This window comes from Eptesicus fuscus, chromosome 8 (assembly GCF_027574615.1).
Source record: "Eptesicus fuscus isolate TK198812 chromosome 8, DD_ASM_mEF_20220401, whole genome shotgun sequence".
NCBI classification, from domain to species: domain Eukaryota; kingdom Metazoa; phylum Chordata; class Mammalia; order Chiroptera; family Vespertilionidae; genus Eptesicus; species Eptesicus fuscus.
In genome coordinates, this window is record NC_072480.1 from 51,137,430 (window position 1) to 51,143,767 (window position 6,338).

General features: G+C 38.2%; 1 pseudogene; it reads left to right on the forward strand.

Moving 5' to 3' along the window:
* Positions 1-4,489: 4,489 nt before the first annotated feature.
* Positions 4,490-4,825, forward strand: LOC129150054 (enhancer of rudimentary homolog; annotated as a pseudogene).
* The last annotated feature ends 1,513 nt before the right edge of the window (positions 4,826-6,338 follow it).

A 6,338-nucleotide genomic window follows, 5' to 3' on the forward strand; every position in this document is an offset into this window, starting at 1 on the left:
GACTCCTGTGCCCATCCACACCCACTCTAAACCATATGGGAAACCATTTTTGTAAGCTTGGGATCACAGGGTCATTGTGGAATGGCTTAATCCTGATTATTTATGAACCATTCTGACTCTAATATATGTAGAATTTGCTGTCTATCAAAAAAAACTTGAAGCCTGGAAATATGGTACCAGTTTCCCTCTAATTTCATACACTCAAACTGAATTTCAATTCTCACCCCCCCTCTTCATACAGAATTTTGTTGCTAATAATTTTCCTCTAATTCTGGTCTAGAAAGAGTGTTTATTTTCTAACCTTTAAAGTAGAAAAGGATAGTCAAGTATATTTCAAATTTAAGACTTCTTGGTATCTTTTAATGATTAAAGCTAGCAAATAAATTATTTACTTTCTCATTGCAACTCTGTGGTAGCTCCTTCAGCCAGCAGGGAAAGCATGGTCTACCTAAGAAGAGAGAAGTAAATAGAGGAAAGCACACATGGACACACACACACACATACACACACACACCTATACAAACATAATAGCTTATTGTACATATAGGAGGAATAACATTTTATTTGTAAATGTTATTCCTCCTATATGTACAATTAAAGTACCCTTAACAAGAGAATGACCAGGACACTTGTGGGTGAAAATCATGAAAGATTAAATATTAGCATACTTTTTGTTTAGAAAGGGCACATAGGGTATGCTTTTGTTTAATTTTTTCATTAAGTTATAGTTGACATAGAATATTCATTTCAGACATAGAACATAGTGATTCAACATTCAAATGCCTTACAAATGGTCACCATGTTAAGTTGAGTAATCATCTGTCACCATACGAAGTTATTGCAACATTATGGGCTATGTTCCTGACACTGTACATTATATCCCTGTGACTTATTTATTTTATAACTGAAAGTTTATACCTCTTAATTCCTTTCACCTATTTTGACTCTCTCTCCACCCTCTTCTCCTCTGGCAAACATCAGTTTGTTCTCTATATCTATGATTCTGCTTCTGTCATTTGTTCATTTGTTGTGCTTTATGAATTTCACTTAGTGAAATTATATAGTATTTGTCTTTCTCAGTCTGACTTATTTAACTTAGCATAATACCCTCTAAGTCCATTCACATTGTTGTAAATGGCAAGATTTTGTTCTTTCATATGATTAATATTCCATTATATTCTTTATCTATTTATCTGATAATGGACACTTAGGTTGCTTTTATATCTTAGCTATCTATATATATATAAAAGGCTAATATGCTAAGTGTCTGACCATCCAACCGGTCACTATGATGCACACTGACCCCCAGGGCACAGACGCTCAACGCAGGAGCTGCCGAGCTGCAGCGACTTGGCAGCAGCGATTCTCAAGTGATGCACCCCAAAACCATAGAGGAGGGAGCCCAATTCCTCGCAATTCCATGTGATCCTACCTTTGGCCATGGGTTATGTTGTTGCTGGGGCTCTGTCGGGCCCGAATCTGGTTTACTGTACACTTGGCGTTTGTGTTCCACACCCTTTTAAGACAGCAACTTTGCAGAGTGCCCTCTTGCACTCGGGGATGTCAGAGAGCTGATTTTGGCCTGATCCCCGCAGGCCAGGCTGAGGGACCCCACCTGCCAAGGGATTCCGCTCACTCCCCAGATGCCAGGGAGGGACCAGGGGAGGTTGGCTTCAGGGCGTGTCCATCCCATCTCACCCAGTCCCACCCTGCCGGCCACCTTCTAATTAATTTCCTTTCAATGTGCATGAATCCGTGCACTGGGCCACTAGTTGTAAATACTGCTGCAATGAACATAGGCCTGTATGTACCTTTTCCAATTAGTGTTTAGTTTTCTTCAGATAAATACTCAGAAGTAGAATTGATAATACTATTTTTACTTTGTGGGGTGGCATCTGTACTGTTGTACATAGTGGCTGCACTAAATAGCAGTCCTACTAACAGTGCACAAGGGTTCTATCTCCTCCAGATCCTAGCAATACTTGTGTTTGTTTTTTATTTTCGGGGGGGGGGGGGGTAGGGGTAGGGAGAATAGCCATTTGAAAGGTATGAAGTTATATCTTATTGTGGTTTTGATTTACAGTTCCATGATGGTTAGTGATGTTGAGCATGTTAAGCATCTGCCTGTTTTCTTTGGAAAATTTAGTTCCTTTGCCCATTTTTTAACTTAAATACTTATTTATATTGTGTAATATGAGTTTTTTATATATTTTGGATATTAGCCCCTTATCAAATATTATCATTTGCAAATATCTTCTCCCATTTAGTGCATTGTCTTTTCATTTTGTTAGTAGTTTCTTTCACTACACAAAATCTTTTTAGTTTCATGTAGCCCCATTTGTCTAGAGCAGTTGTCGGCAAACTCATTAGTCAACAGAGCCAAATATCAACAGTACAACGATTGAAATTTCTTTTGAGAGCCAAATTTTTTAAACTTAACCTTCTTCTAATGCCACTTCTTCAAAATAGACTCGCCCAGGCCGTGGTATTTTATGGAAGAGCCACACTCAAGGGGCCAAAGAGCCGCATGTGGCTCGCGAGCCGCAGTTTGCCGACCACGGGTCTAGAGCAAAGAAAAGTTTCAGCAAATCTTTATCATATGACATGAAAGGAGAATGTATTTATATGTGTGTATTGGGAAGAAGTGTCATGAAGCTGTGGATGATGCACTAAAAATGTTTCCATATAGTCATAGAAGTTTAATTAGATGCTAATGGTTAACTTAGTTTTTCCAAATGACTTTGACAAGATTTCTTTAAAATATACATTTTATGTAATTGCCTTTGTGGAAAATGTATCCCTAATAATTTATACTTATTGCCTCTGCAAATATTAGTGCTATAATTTCCTTCAGGATGTTTACCTCTTACTTTTCTATATATGAATATATTATTATTATTACAGCAATTATAGGATATACAATAGTGCATAAGATGTAAAATGTAATTAGATATATAAAATATAACTAAGTAATTAGATATGTATATATAATTATACTTGATGTAATTAATCAACATATTTAATATCTGATAATTATATATTATGGATTCCTGATTAATTTATTTAGTAAAGGAGAAAAAATTTCTTCAATTGCTTATATTTTCTTTAAGCAACATCCCAACTGGTTTATTGTGCATGACAGTTAACAAACCATAACTAACTCAAGTCTAATCTCCAAATGTGCTAGTGTCTCCATTCCTGTCAATCCCCTGAATTTATAACACCAGCTGTCCAAAAGGACAGGTTAATGATTGTTGATGAAATAAACCATATTCTGTCACAACTGAATGCTTCTGCTGCTTTAGGTGAAGAGGGATATAGGATACGAAAATGGTGATAACCCATTGTATTGCATAAATCTTGCCTTCCAACATCCATCAGAGGAAAACACAAACACAAAAGGGAATATTTGAGATATCAAGGATGATTTCTGCATAAATGTTTCCTAGTGTTGTAAATGGAAAAATGTATGTTAGTGCTTTATTTTATTTCGACACTAATTAATTGGGTCATATGCAGTAGTTTAACAATAAGAACAATTTCTATACCAATGTTTTCCTTCCATAATTCTAGATTTGAAAATTAATTTACCCATTTTATTAGTATTTCCTTGGTAAAGCAAAATATAATAAAGGACATGGATCAATGGAACAGACTAGAAAGCCCAGAAATAAACACACATATATACAGTACATTAATTTATAATAAAGGAGCTGAGAATATACAATGGGGACAGGACAATCTCTTCAATAAATGGTGTGGGGAAAACTAGACAGACACATGTATAAGAATGAAACCATACACAAAAATTCAAAATGGATCAAATATTTGAACCTAAGACCTGAAACCATAAAACTCCTAGAGGAGAACATAGGCGGTAATTATGTTAACATAGGCCTCGGTGATGATTTTTTAGACTTGACACCAAAAACAAAGGTAAAAAAAGCAAAAATAAACAAGTGGGATTACATAAAACTAAAGAACTCTGCACAGATAAGAAATGATCAAAAAAACAAAACAGGCAACCTATTAAATGGGAGAATATAAATGCAAATGCTGTATTTAATAAGTAATATCCAAATATATATAAAGAACTCATACAACTGCCCTAACCAGTTTGGCTCAGTGCATAGAGCATCGGCCTGTGGACTGAAAGGTCCCAGGTTCAATTCCGGTCAAGGGCATGTACCTTGGTTGCAGGCACATCCCCAGTAGGGGGTGTGCAGGAAGCAGCTGAGTGATGTTTCTCTCTCATTGATGTTTCTAACTCTCTATTCCTCTCCCTTCCTCTCTGTAAAAAAATCAATAAATAAAAAATAATAATTTGGGATTCCACTCAGACACTCCCTCATTTAAAGAACTCATACAACTCAATATAAAAGAAAAACACACAAAAACGGGCGGGGATTGGCTGTTGGCAGCATTGTGTTTAAGCTCGTGTGTGGTAGTGTGTCAGTGGCAGCTGCAGCAAAAGAGTTTGGAGCGAGCAATGTCTCACACTATTTTGCCGGTACAGCCTACCAAGAGACCAGAAGGCAGAACTTCCTATATGCTGACTATGAATCAGTGAATGAATGCATGCAAGGCGTTTGTAAAATGTATGAAGAACATCTGAAGAGAATGAATCCCAACAGCCCCTCTATTACATATGATATCAGCCAGTTGTTTAATTTTATTGATGATCTGGCAAACCTCAGCTGTCTTGTTTACTGAGCTGATAGCCAGACATACCAACCTTATAACAAAGATTGGTTTAAAGAGAAGATCTACGTGCTCCTTCGTCGACAGGCCCAACAGGCTGGGAAATAGTTGTGTTGGCAGCATTTGGGGGTTAGGGGTGGGCTTGGAACACAGGTGTGTACAGCTATCTGTAGTGGAAGTTTTGTATTATAGTAATCCTATTTCCATTTTGGTACACTCTAGCCAGGATTGAATGTGTTAGATGAAATGTGAGGATCTTGTTTAATCTGAACTTCCATCACCCCCTTTCTCTCTCTCTCTCTCTCTCTCTCTCTCTCTCTCTCTTAACTTAAACATTGTTATGATGACTTAGAAGAAAGTTGTAGGTTTTTTTGTCAGTTAATGCTGATTCCAATCCTTCATATCTGCTTTATAACATTCACTCTTCTAACCCTTCTTCAAGTTAGGGTGGGAGGTAGTGACACAGTTTAATTATGTACTAAGATAAAGTCTTAGTGAAAAACAAATGTTCTTTAGTTAAAAAAACAAAACACACAAATACCTACAATTAATCCAATTAAAGAATGGGCTGAGTAATTCAGTAGACATTGACCAAAGAAGGCATACAAATGGCCAACTGACACATGAAAAGATGCTTAATATCACTAATAACCACAGAAATGAAAATCAAAACCACAGTGAGATATCACCTCACACCTGTAATAATGGCTATTACCAAAAACACAAAGGTAACAAATGTTGGCGAGGATGTGGAGAAAAGGGAACCCTGTGCACTGTTGGTGGGAATGTAAATTGGTGCATCTACTATGGAAAACTGCATGGCGGTTCCTCAAAAAAATTTAAAATAGAACTACCACCCTAGCTGATTTGGCTCAGTGGATAGAGCTTCGGCCTGCAGACTGAAGGGTCCTGGATTTTATTTCAGTCAAGGGCACATGCCGGAGTTTCAGGCTTGATCCCCAGTGTGTGTGTGTGTGTGTGTGGAGCGGGGGGAGGCGGGGACGGACAGATGTGCAGGAGGCAGCCAATCAATGATTCTCTCTCATCATTGATGTTTCTCTCTCTCCCTTCCTCTCTGAAGTCAATAAAAAATATATTTAAAAAAGTAGAATGACCATGCTATCGAGCAATTCCATTTCTGGATAAATATTTGGGGATAATTATCTGAAAAAAGGGAAAACCACTACCTTAAAATGATACGTGTAACCATGTACCCATGTGCATTTCAACATTATCTATGATAGCCAAGATATGGAGGCAAACTAAGTGTCCATCATCAGTGGGTGAATGCATATATGTATATACTAGAGGCCTGTTGCATGAAAAGATTCGTGCAATAGGCCTTCCTTCCCTTGGCTTCCAGCACCCGTTTTCCTCTGTCACCTAGGACCCAGGCCTTCACTCTGGCCAGAGTCTGCCATCTTCATCTTCGCTGCAGACTCCAGAGTCTGCAGTCTTCGTCTTCTCTGTAGCCAGAGTGCTGCTCCTGTAGATCCCTTCACCCCTGCCCTCCTTCTCATAGCAGGCGTCCTGTCCCGCCCGGCCACTCCACACCTGGAGCAGCTGGGCTGCCACCATCTTTCTCCTTCTAATTTGCATATTCCCTCCTGATTGGCTGGTGGGCGTAGCGGAGTGAT